Below are 14,259 nucleotides of genomic sequence, written 5' to 3' on the forward strand. Positions count from 1 at the left end.
AATATTACTCAGCTATCAAAAAGAACGAGTTCTCAACATTTGCTGCAACATGGACGGCACTGGAGGAGATAATGCTAAGTGAAATAAGTCAAGCAGAGAAAGACAACTATCATATGATTTCTTTCATCTATGGAACATAAGAACTAGGAAGATCGGTAGGGGAAGAATGGGATAAAGAAAGGAGGGGTAATCAGAAGGGGGAATGAAACATGAGAGACTATGGACTCTGAGAAACAAACTGAGAGCCTCAGAGGGGAGAGGTGTGGGGGAATAGGACAGACCGGTGATGGGTAGTAAGGAGGGCACGTATTGCATGGTGCACTGGGTGTTATATGCAACTAATGAATCATCAAGCCTTACATCGGAAACCGGGGATGTACTGTATGGTGACTAACATAATATAATATTAGAAATATTAAATAAAGAAAAAATAAAAAAGAAAAACAGTAAGATGAGGACTAGAACTTACTGAAAACCTAGTCAGAGCTTTCTTTTTCTGTGTCTTCTGATGCACATTTTCATATATATTATATATATATACATATATTATATTAGAGAGATAATTATTTCATATGTATTCCATGTAATATATCTCATACTGTATATCAAAAAGAAAGAATAAAAAACATTCAAGTTTTCTCTGATGCTGACATTTTGAAAATGTCATAGTTTATAAGGAAATAATGAAAACCCATATTACATGGGAGAACACTCTGACCTTTTGCTGAGATTGATATGAATTTTGGGGCAAGCTCTGTAAAGAAACTCAGAGGTAAAATTTACTTACTAATAAGTAATTGAAGATTTCAAAGGTCACAGCTCTAGCAACAATTTGGTCTTCAAGCTAGGACATAGAATAAATTTATTTTTTAATTATCAATTTTCCTCCTTCATGTTGTTATAGAAACAGACATGTGTAGAGTGCGTCTTCCTCAGTTGCCTTTGGATGAATGATTTAAAATTTTTCTTTTCTTTTTTTTATTGGGGAGTACTTGACATTTAAAATACACAATTTGATACAATTTGACATACGTATACACCTGTAAAATCATCACCACAATCAGGATAATGAATGTAACCATCACAACCAAAAGTTTCCTAGTAAATCTTTGTAATCCATTCCTCTTTACCCCTATACGCTTTACAAATACATAAAACAGTTTTTTAATATCACTTTGTTGAGGTATAATTGACATACAAAAATCTATAGATATTCAATGCATACAACTTGATGAGTTTGGAGATCAGTATACACACGTGGAACCATTACCACAACCTAGCCTATAATAAGTTTATACATTATTATTTCCAAAAGTCTCCTCCCCTCACCCCACCCTTTTTGGATTGGATCTTCTTTTGTGGTAAGAGCACTTAATATAAGATCTACCCTCTTAGCAAGTTTTTAAATATCGAATATAGTGTTGTTAACTGTAGCCTTTGTGTTGTACTGTAGATCTCTAGACTTACTCATTTACATTACTGAAACTTTGACCACTACCTCCCCGTTTCCCTCTCCCCCAGCCCCTGGTAACCATTATTCTACTTTTAGATTACTCATAAAAGTGGATCATACAGTATCTGCCCTTTTGTGTCTGGCTTATTTCACTTAGCATAATGTCCTCCAGGTCCCTCTATGTTGTCACAAGTGGCAGGGATTCCTTTTTTCTGAAGGCTGGGTAATATCCCACTGTATGTATAGACTACATTTTCTTTATGCATTACTCTATTGATGGACATTTAGGTTGTTTCCATACTTTGGCTATTGCGAATGAATCTACAATGAACACAGGGAATACACATATCTTCTCAACACCCTGACTTCAATTCCTTTGGATGTATGCACATCAGTAGTACTGCTGGATTCAAAGGTAATTCTATTTTTAAGTTTTGAGGAACCTCCGTACTGTGTCCATAGTAGCTGTACCAGTTTAAATTCCCACCAACAGTTTGTGGGTTTTTATCCATTCATTGCAGGTTGTCCACTTTGTTGGTGTGTAATCATTTGTAATAGATCTTACGATTCTTTTTATTTCTGTGGTGTCAGTTGTAATGTCTCCTTTTTATTGCTGATTTTATTTATTTGAGTTTTCTTTTTTCTTTAGTCTAGCTAAGAGTTTGCTGTTTTTATTGTTCTCTTCAAAAACCCAACTCTTAGTTTCATTGATTTTTTCTGTTGTTTTCCTAATATGCATTTCATTTGTTTCTGCCTTAATTTTAATTATTTTCTCTTTTCTGCTAATTTTGGGTGTCATTTTTTCTCTTTTCTGTTTTTTTTTTAATGGTGTAAAGTTAGGTTTGTTTTTGAGATCATTTTTCTTTTTTATCATAAGCATTTATTGGTATAAAATTCCCTCAGTACTATTTTTTGCTGCATGCCATGAATTTTGATATTTTGTATTTTTATATTCATTTGTCTTGAGATTTTTTCTAATTTCCTTTTTTGATTTCTCTTTTGACCAACCCTATGATTACTTAAGAGTGTTTTAATATTCATGTATTTGTAGATTTTCTAATTTTCTTTCTTTATTGATTTCTAGTTTCCTTGTGTTGGGATCAGAAAAGAGATATGAAATAACTTCAATCTTCTTAAATTTGTTAAGATTTGTTTCATGATCTAGCATGTGATCTATTCTGGAGAACATTGCATGTGCACTTAAGAAGAATGTGTATTTTGCTGCTCGTGGGTGGAATGTTCTATATTATATATGTCTGTGAGTTCCATTTGGTAGATAGCACTGTTTAGTTTTGTGGGTTTTTTATTAGTTTTCTGGCTGACAATCTGTTCATTTTTGAGAGCGGGGTACTAAGGTCTCCCACTCTTCTTGTATTGATATCTATTTCTTCCTTTTGATCTGTCAGTGTTTGCTTTCTATGGTTAGGTCCTTTGATGTTGGTGCATCTTTCTGATGAATTGACCCTTTTATCATTATATTCTTTAACTCTAGTAACATTTTTTTAAAGTTTATTTTGTCTGGTATTAGTAAAGCCACTTCAGTTTTATACCATGAGATTTAGCCTCAGCAATATGTCGCTGGGGTAGGATGAGAAACTCTAAAGTCCTGCTTCTCTCAGAAACAACAAACACTCTAACTGAGCTAAGAAGTGGAGTCTTGTGTTTTGGGGCTGCTGTATTCTGGAGTAGAGGAGTTTCTGTCTTCCTGAGAAGGAGGGTGGAGAGGAAGGGAATGGTCTACGCTCAAACCACATATCTCCCCTTTCTTAGGAATTGTAGATTTTCTTGAAAGATTTTTTTTTCATTTGTTTGTTGTTCTTAGGACCATTTGCAGAGGCTTTAAATAGTTGTGTGTGTGTTTTGATAATTTTCACCAGTTTCCCTGGGGAGCAGTTCACGGGAACATCTTATGCTATCATGCCCAAAGTCTATCTCTGACCGTTCTAATTTAAGATGACAACATGTTTACATTTATTTAAACTTGATTCTCACATGAAGTTCAGTTATTTACTTTCTCTGTTGTTTGTGCATTGTAATATTTTATAGTGTTTTAAGAAAAGGAAAAAATACCAAGAGTGAATGTATCACTGAAAGTAGCAGGGCACTGGCTAAACTGTTTTGGATCTTTATTCAATGTATAGTATAGACAAATAGGTAGATTATCATGTGATAATATCAGTCCTATATCACTGACTAATAAAATAAATGTTACTTACAGATAACTTATTATTGTCCATTTAAGCCCTCCATCACTCATTCTGGATTCCCATTGTCTACACACTCTAATCCACACTAATGAGCAAGGCATTTACACTTTTTTCTATCAGGATCCAGTCTATTTTTCATGACTTAGTCCCCTGCCACACACACTCTCTATATATAGCTTCTAGTCATAATAGAATATTTGATATTCCATGTACATGTGCTACATTTCCATTTCTATCTATTGCTTATGTTTTCTCCCCAGTTGAAATTAATATTCTTCATACTCCATCTGGAGGAATGGTAGTCATTTTGTAGGATGAGTTTGAATATTGCTTTCTTTGTGAACATGATGTAAATGGCTAGAAATGGCTGAATTGCTATACATACCAGGTTGTTTGCATACAATTCCAAATTTGATACTTGATATCTGTAAAAATGACATTATTGACTTCAGGGGTGCATTAGTTACCTAAGAATAAGTGAACTAAACTCAAAGAAGTCACAATGTTATCGTTAGTTTACATATATTTCTGACATCATAGCCTATTCTCATTTTTGTAGAACATTCAGGTTCCCATAAAGCTTTTCCTCAACATTTCCCTTGGTAACACCCTCATCTCACTTTCCACAAAAAATACACTTTCTTGTATACTTTGTATACTTCATTGCTGCAGAGAATGTTCTTCATAATGCTGCATCATAGTTTATAATGCTGAATTCATAGATCTGATTACTTTGATAGTTACACATAAGAGAGAGTTTATGTCTTTTAATGAATTATGAAATCATTGAGGCTATTTTGCTTGTTTTTGTAATCCTAAGAACCAAGAATCCCCAAAGCCACAAAAAATGCTGAGGAAATATATGTGGATTCCTCTAATTTTATGATGTTTAATAGATTAATAATTTATGAAGATTTGGGATTTATTATTATAATATAATATTTATCTTTTTATTCAATTAAATTTTAAAATGATTCCATAGACACCAATAAGATATTATTAGAAAAGGATATATAACATCCAACAGGAATCAGGCACAGCATTTTAACTGCAGCTCCAAAAATGAGACTTGAAATTCTTTGGAAAGAAATCAGATTCACAAGGGTACGTATGAATAATACAAAACAGATAGTTAATGCAATTTGTTTGGAATTCTACAGCAGTGTAAACATATATTACTTGGTTTCTCATGTGTTAGCTATGACAGATGTGAAATTTATTTCAAACCCTTAGCTCAGTTTCTTAGTCTTTTTTTGTCCCCTAATCTTCAATAAAATAATATTGTAAAAAGTCATACTAGCAAAACATAGGGTAATGGATAGCATAAACCATTAATCTGAAAGGACACTTCTCTAATAATTATCTTTATGCCATCTGAAATGCATCTTGCTGCAATTGATTCAGAATTAATTGATTATAGTGCTCAAGCAAACTGATATTCATCCATTTTGGTCAAAGGCAAAATTTGAACTTGTGTCAAGTCACAGGAGGATTTTCCTTTCATAAATCTTCTATTTTTAATTTGAGTATGCATATCTACTTTCATTTGGGCTTCTGAATATTAATAAGCCTCAGTGTCTAAAGTATGCACAACAGAGATTTTTAGCAAATATGATGTGGTCCCAGAGAGAAGTTCATTGTTTTCCAGTTAAATTCCTTGCCTTCCAAATTTATTTCTTTTCCTCTTCTTTTCTTCACAAGTATGTTTTTTATACGAAATTGAAATTGCCAGCACAGTTCTAGCAACATCATAATCCTCAGAAAATGAAAAGCAAAGGCTATATAATTTCTTTAAAAATGCAATTTTAGATAGAGCAGTTTTTCCAGTAAGTTTTGTTATATGCAGTGCTGATGGTAATACTTGATACTGTGTGTGATATGTATGTGGATGTACAAGGGTGTATGTGTTAAAGTAGTAGTGTTAAATAAGATGGAGCAAAGAAAGGCACCTGGGTGGTTCTGTTGGTTCAGCGCGTTTGACTCTTGGTCCCTTTGGATGCCACTTGTTTTCTCCTTCCTACAAGGGGTGTAATTTAAGCAAGGATGAAATTCTGGGGTTTGGTGGGGTGAATGACAAAAATAGGAGTTAGTGGAAGTGTATTGTTTTGTTTTTTTCCTAGGTATTTGGAATGCCATTGAGAAGCCCCAGCCTACCTACTTTTGTTTTTGGGGTTTTTGTTTTTGGTTTTTTTTGGCTATTTCCTTGGCCAAGCAATACCACTTACACAAATACCATGGGAAGAACTTTCCTAGGTCCTATATGAAAAGCATCTATAGTATCAGTTTAGTTTTGCTATTTTTTTCCCTATACTATTTCATTTGATGTCCATAGAAATCAGGGCAGGTTTTATTCTCTCTATTTTATATATAAGAAAACAGACCTTCAGGTGTTAAGTGTCATATAGCTAATTGCTTTTGCCATGACTTAAACCCAAATCATATTATCCCTGGCCTAATTTCCTTTCCACCATATTGCATTTATTGTGGCAAATTTAGTAAGTGCATCAAGGGTGGCAGGTAATTTAAAACATTATCTTTATCCTCAAAACAACTCAGAAGTTTAATTTTATAATGTCTATTTTTCAGGTACAAAACTGGGGCTGAGATAAATTAAATGATTTACTCATGCAAAATCAAGTGGTCAGAAATTATGAATGTGTCTCTTGGGTTGCAAAGTCTATATTATATTGTTTTTCTGTAGCAAATGTTCATTGGACTATTAGGATTTTATGAAACTGGAAATTGTATAACCCTGGAAGCAAGTCTTGAATTCTTTAATTAAACCTGGGTTGTGAACAGAACTGGGGGGAAGGAGAGACAGAACTTTACAGAAACATATAAAATATTAATGAAATGATCACTAATTTGACATTAATAAGTTAAAACTTTATTACTTCATCTGCCCCATAAAAATTTCATTAAGCATTAAGTAATCAACATTTAATATGTAACCAAATGTAGTACTGTAAACATAACTCAAGAAATTTTTCGGTAAAATGGATATTTAAAAATATTTAGCCATGAATGCATTTATCAATTAATTACATTAACTTTAAACTATACAACCAATTGATCAGTAGATTATTTCTTTTTAAAAAAGAGGTTTTACTTATTTATTTGAGAGAGAGAGAGCACGCTCGAGCAGGAGCTTGAATGAGGGGAGGTGCAGAAGAAGGAGGGAGTGGGAGAGACTTTCAAGCAGACTTGGAGCTCAGTGCTGAGCCCTACTCCAGGGGCTTGATCTCACAACCCTGAAATCATGACTTGAGCCAAAACCAAGAGTTAGATGCTTCACTGACTGAGACACCAAGGTGTGCTGATCAATAAATTATTTCTAAAAAGTGAAAAAAGAGCAGAAAATGAAAACAAACAAACCAAAAAAGAAAGAAAATAGCTAAAATCTTTTTGGCTAGTCGGGGCTATTCTCTACTAAGACTGTGAGGCTGAGTTTATGTATTTTTCTTTCCCTCCAAACTTCCTGAATAATTCCATTTGAGCTTTCATATATAAACACACACATATATATGTGTGTGTTATCTATATGTGTATCATGTAGTTGTGAGTGTGTGTGTGTATGAAAATCCTTCATTCTGCAACTGAGAAACTTTCCATATCACACAAAGAAAGACAAATTGTTCATTATATTGTTAAACTGGCTTTAGAAATTTTATGTTTTTGAATCCATTCTTATTTCCTTTACCTGTTATTCATTTTCTGTTGCGCAAATCTTCACTGAGTCAATTCTTGTGTAAATATTATTCTCAGATAAACCGTTCCAAAATCCACAGACAAAATCAAGTGTCATTGTAATGTGACTTCACATCACATGTACCCTCCCTTAATATATTATTCAGAACTATAATTTTCCATTTATTTTGTATTAATTTGACTAACACCTGAATCTCTTACTAATATAAAATTCAGTGAATATCAACTTTTGCCCGTCTTTTAATCTCCCAGTGCTCAAAATAATGTCTGGAACACTGTATATACTAATAAATATTTTTTAAGTGAAAAAAATTGGACTATTTCCTACATTTATTGTTTTCTTCTTCTTTCTTAAACTTTATAATAAACATTTTTACAAAGTTCAATATATTTTTCAATTTAAATTGCACACAAAGATTATATTTTAAATAAAACTTACAATATGGAGCTCTTTACTTGTCCATTACTCATTTTAGATATTATTTATGCCATATTTCACATTTCATTCCAGCTTTGCCTTCTCAAAAAAGAAATTTTAGTTCTGCAGCCTGTCTGTCAGTCTGGAGATGACAGTTAATTTTATGAGCCTAACAAGCTTTCTTTTTTGTGTCAGCTTTGAGAAAATTTTTAGAAAAATTTAGTGGTTAGATATTATAACATCCATACATACAAAGGGTCCAAAATAATCACTGTTTTCAATTTGCTTTAAAGTGATTGAAATTTCATCTTATGTTATATTTAGTAATATTAGGGTAATAACAAGAGTATTATTAGATGCCACTCTACTTTGAGTATTAAGGATTTGATAGTTTAGGGAATATTGACCCAGATTTGGATCTCCATGTGTTTCCTGTATTATTTTTTCTTTTTATTTCTTTTCTGCTGCATGCCATTAGAAAATTATTATTATTATTTTATTAAGATTTATGTCTTTATTTGAGAGAGAGAAAGAGAGGACAAGAGGCAGAGGGAGAGGGAGAAGGAATCTCAGGCAGACTCAGGCTGAGCGTGGACCTGGACGCATGGCTTCATCCCACTACCCTGAGATCATGGCTGGAACCAAAAGCAAGAGTGGGTCACTTAACCAACTGCACTACCCAGGCTCCCCTATTTTATCTTTTTTTTAATTAAGTTTTTAAATTCCAGTATAGTTAACATGTAGTGTTATATTAGTTTCAACTGTACACTATAGAGATTCAACAATTCCATACATTACTCAGTGTCATCATGACGAGTGTACTCTTCAATCCCCATCGTTAATTTCACCCAACCTGCGATCCACATCCCCTCCAGTAACCATCAGTTTGTCTCTGTCATTAATCTGGTTTGTCTCTCTGTCTCTCGTTTTCCTTTGTTCATTTGTTTTGTTTCTTAAACTCCACATATGAGTGAAATCGTATGGTATTTGTCTTTCTCTGATTGACTTATTTTGCTTAGCATAATACTCTCTAGCTCCATGCATGTTGTTGCAAATGGCAAGACTTCATTCCTTTTATGGCTGAATAATAGTCCATTGTATATATACATCACATCTTCTTTATCCATTCATCTATTGATGGACACTTGGGCTGCTTCCATCATTTGGCTATTGTAAATAATGTTACAATAGACATAGGGAAAATTATTTATCTCTTGATGTTTCTGATTCCTCATGTCTTATAAAAAATTAATAATTACCATTTGGTGTATGGTATAAATAAAATTGGACATTAATTAAAATAACATGCATGTATTTGTATATTTGTGTGTGTGTATACTGACAGAATACACCTTTGCAAATGGTGGAAATAGTAGGCTTTTCTTACTAGTACTGCTTTCAGTAAGAAATTAACATTGATAGTAATGACATGAAAAAAATAAGATAAATGTCAGATCATTAGTGGATATAATTTGTAGGATCTACTCTTCCCTCACTCAATACACACACACACTCACACACACTCTCTCTAAGGTTAGGAACTAAGGGGTTCACAAAGAATAACAGTGCTCTCAGTGTAAAAATCATAGTCATCTGGTTATCTTCATAAAATGTCCTATAAAAGGTTGCCTTGGCAATATTTGAAGTGAGTTTTGCAGGTTAACTATTTTTTTCCATTCAGTGGACTTAAAACCATATGTACCTATTCCAACCTTTACAGCTGTGATGTATGCTTAGGGTTCAAGAAGCAAATCAGGTCGTCCTATTTAGATGCTCTTGTTTGCAGTTAAGAAGGCAGAAAAAAGATGAAGATCATCTTTGTTCCTTTTTTGTCCTTCCTGCTAAGAAGCAAAATTGTGGAAATTGGAGTTTTTTTCTGCAGCAGTGTTCTACTGTCCGTCTCTGGCCTCCCTGTGTCCAAAGGTAGTTCTGGTGCCTATGCAGCAGCAGTGGCATATTTATTCATGTTCCCTAATTCTTAAAGGGCAGACACATTGTTGTGTTCATAAACTCATGCCTTCAGGACAACCTCACAGATGACTTTGATTAGTTAGTTCTTTATGCTGATGGGATTTGTTCCAAGATACCTTCAAATTCCAACAATTTTGTAAGAGGAAGCTTTTCATTACTTTTAGCTTTCTTTCCTCTTACCTCTTCTTTTATGCATCATTGGATTCAAAAGCAGTGGCCTAGAAAAGGCAAATATCATTCCCCATCCCATAAAATTAAAGACAAAATTCAATTGAAGTAACTTATGGGTTAATTGCAATACTGCCATCTTGATTTACTATTCTTATCCAATAGCAGTTAAGAATTCAGGGCAAATTTGCAAGGATTTGGATGGAGCTAGAAAGTGTAATGCTAAGTGAAATAAGTCCGTCTGAGAAAGACAAATACTTTATGATTTCACTCGTATGTGGAATTTAAGAAACAAAACAAACAAACTGGGGATGGGGGGAGGAAAAAAGGCGAACTATGAAACAGACTCTTGGGATATCTGGGTGACTCAGTTGGTTAAACATCTGACTTCGGCTCAGGTCATGATCCCAGGTCCTGGGATTGAGGCCCACATCAGGCTCCTCACTCAGTGGGGAGTCTGCTCAAGAATTCTCTCTGTCCCTCTGCCTCACCCCCTGCTCCTTCTCTCCCTCACTCTCTTCCTCTTTCTCTCCCAAATAAATAAATAAAATCTTAAAAAAAAAATAAAAGAAAGAAACAGACTCTTAATTATGGAAAACAAACTGATGATTACCAAAGGGGAGGTGGGTGGAGGATGGGCTAAATGGGTGATGGGGATTAAGGAGTCCCCTTGTTGTGATGAGCAATGGGTGTTGTATGGAAGTGTTGAATCACTAAATCCTACATACAACTTAAAATAAAAGGAAAAGAAAAAAAATTCAGGGCAAAATTTAAATATTTTAGAAGAGTCTGAAATAATTTTCATTGAATACTTTGAAAAAGGAACTTGTATTTAACCTCTAAGTTATTTCATAGCATTTATAGCCTATTTTGCTGGTCCTCAATCATATGAGATGTGTTGCAAGTTACTTATAACTAATACCAAGGAACTGATTATTTTAAATGTTTAACCTTGCAGAATTAGAGAGGATTCAGGTTGTTCCTCTATTGACATTACTTTTGCTCATTTTATCCAATATCTTTTTTTAGATGGTCATGAAGTGTAAGTCATATAGCTTGCACACTAGTAGTCATACATTATAGACTATACACCTAACTTCTGTATGACAGAGCTCTTTAGGTATATTATAATGGTAATTACAAATTAGTTTAGTACTTTATTTTCTGTCATTGCTATGGCTGTGTTTTGAGTTGGCAAACAGTATTAATTTCTATATTCAAGAAATATCTATTGAGTTTTTTCTCTTCAGGATGATGATGCTCCAGTGTTGAAGAAAACAGAACTGGCTAATAGAAATTAAATTCTAGGAAGGATGACAGACATCAAGAAACTAAATATACAATTAGTTATTGGTTTACAATAGTTGCAAAAGGAAATATTGGTTAGTGTGAGATCATAAAATAGGAGAATTACTGTCTCAGAGATGAGGAAAGACTTGCTTGATTTTGGGATTATTAAATTGAAGTTTTAAAGAACAAGTAGAAAGTTATGTTGGGTGAATGAGAGCACATCTTTGTCTAAGCAAAGAAAATAATAAGATGTGCTGCATGAAGGTTCACATTGGAAATAAGTGTAATTCTAACAACAAAAAAGAGGGCTTTGATAGCTGTTGCTATAGATCAGAAGGAAGGATTTCAAGAATCTGGGTGACAGAATGGGAAGCTATCAGTTTCAAGAAATGACATGATCAGCTCTGCATTCTAGAATGGTACCTATGGATGAAATACTTCTTGTGGGAAGACTGATGATAAGGCTGTTTTGTAAATCCAAGAAAAGGTGATACTAACATGGATTAGGATATTGATAACAACGTGTCCACTGAAAGATGATAGAGAATTTTATAAAACTTATTCAAATTTCTATTACTCTGTAAGTCATGTCGAGGAAAAAGTCTCAGCTTTAACTTCTGGTGTAACCAAATCACACCTTTTCTAGAATATTGTTATGTGCATTTAATCAAAACAAGTGAAAAGCTGATTTATTGCTGTTGTGATATGGTCCAACTTTCACATGAGTTAAGAATTCCCAAACTTGGGGCGCCTGGGTGGCACAGCGGTTAAGCGTCTGCCTTCGGCTCAGGGCGTGATCCCGGCGTCATGGGATCGAGCCCCACATCAGGCTCCTCCGCTATGAGCCTGCTTCTTTCTCTCCCACTCCCCCTGCTTGTGTTCCCTCTCTCGCTGGCTGTCTCTATCTCTGTCGAATAAATAAATAAAATCTTTAAAAAAAAAAAAAAGAATTCCCAAACTTATTTCATTGGAGAATAAAAATGATGTTCCTACACAAACAAAGAAGGCAGATGGCATCATCGCTAATCCTCTTCAACTTTACAATACTATGGTTCTTGTTTGTGCAGTGTGTATAGAGAAAAGAACCCCCCTGGTTTTTCTGATTTATTGAAACTCTTGAAATCCAACAAGCTGGATTAAGACTGTTGAAAAAGCCTAAGGTGTCAAGGGACTTTGTGTATTGTAGCATGGAGACTCTGCTTGTCAGATGTCTCAACTATAGTGAAAAGTAACGCTAGCGTGACAAAAATTGTATTGTTGATATTTATAATGCCCCTGGGACTAGATGTCTAATACAAACATACCACACAATTCCTTCTACAAATAATTTGTTTTTAAAATCAGTGCTTTCAAGACACTAGGCAGTTTTTCAGTGTAAGTTTCCCTAATGTCCTAATTAACTGCATAATTAATAAAAAGTATTGAGAATATATTTTAGCACTTTTAACTTACAGAAATCAATATGACATACTTGTTTAGAGAATGTTTTCTTTTTATTTAATAGGAGTATACAATTTATATATTGTCTATAAAAATTATTGATATCTTTGCCAGGGACACATTTATTGTGATTTATTCTGAATCCCAATGTTTATAGTATATTGAAAGAAGACTGCTAAAACTTATATGTATTGTCAATACATTCCCTTTTACGTAGAGAATTTGAAATAAGGTCCTAAAAGGGTATCTAGTGCTGTATGATCTGGTATGTATGATCACTACAACAATAAGGAAAATTTAGAAAGCAAAATATGAGAAGTTCAAAGCAAAGAGTGGGGCTTTTAAGTTTAAAAAAGTTTTATTCTGGGGGTGCCTGAGTGGCTCAGTTGGTTAAGTGGCTAACTCCTGGTGTCTGCTCAGGTCATGATCTCAGAGTCCAGGGATCAAGCCCTGGGACAGGCTCCCTCCTCCACGTGAGTCTGCTTGAGGATTCCCTCTCTCCCTTTCCCTCTGCCCCTTCCTCTGCTTGTGCACACACGTTCTTTCTCTAAAATAAATATATTTTTTAAAAGAAAGGTTTATTCTGTCAATATTTTAAAAACAAGTATTTGCTTTTGGAGAGAATAATTTATACACGTACACTTTCAAGCTCATAACTTTCATTTTCGGATGTTTAAAGATACCAGTGTTCATTAATATGTGGACACTAAGTGTGCCTTGCTTAGAGAGGCTTAGAGAGGCACTGCCGGTTAGGAAAGGCTGCTAAATAAAAGCTTAAGAAATAACAAATTGATTATTCCCAGGATTAAGGAGCCTCAATTTAGCAGTCGAGGGCTTCTGTAGCTGCTCCATGATGCTACTGAGAATGCAAAGATCCTAACATTCTGTTCATACGTTCATTGTGTAGCTTTAAGCCACATGCTTCAGGATGAGGGAGATTCTGAGCATTGCCTTAAGATTCCAGACAGGATGGGGCTCCTGCATGACTCAGTCAGGTAAGCGTCTGCCTTCGGCCCAGGTCATGATCCCAGAGTCCTGGGATCAAGCCCCACATTGGGCTCCCTGCTCTGCGGGGAGTCTGCTTCTCCCTCTACCTCTGCTTGCTGCTCTGCCTCCTTTTCTCTCTCTTTCTCTGTCAAATAAATAAATAAATAAAATCTTAAAGAAAGAAAGAAAAGAAAAGAAAGAAAGAAAGAAAGAAAGAAAGAAAGAAAGAAAGAAAGAAAGAAAAGAAAGAAAGAAAAAGAAAGATTGATTCCAGGCAGGAGTAAAGAAAAAAGTAAAAACCAAAAAACCCCAAAAAAACAAAAGCTAAAAACCAAAAAAGAAGAGGTCCTTACAAGCTGAGTCCCTCTTTTTAAAATGCTATCTTAAAAGCCCCAATGGCATCTGCTTTTTTTTTTTCTTTTTAAGAAGTCCCCTTTTTAAGAACATACCTAGCCCCAGGGTGGGGCTTGAACTCACAGCCCTGAGATCAAGACCTGAGGTGAAATCAAGAGTTAGATGCTTAACCAACTGAGCCACCCAGGTGTCCCTCCTTAGAGTGTTTTCTTATAGAACAAAATACTGCCTGCATAGACAAGTAGTTGTGAGGATTTAATGGT

This window comes from Ursus arctos, unplaced genomic scaffold (genome assembly GCF_023065955.2).
Source record: "Ursus arctos isolate Adak ecotype North America unplaced genomic scaffold, UrsArc2.0 scaffold_2, whole genome shotgun sequence".
Taxonomy (NCBI): Eukaryota; Metazoa; Chordata; class Mammalia; order Carnivora; family Ursidae; genus Ursus; species Ursus arctos.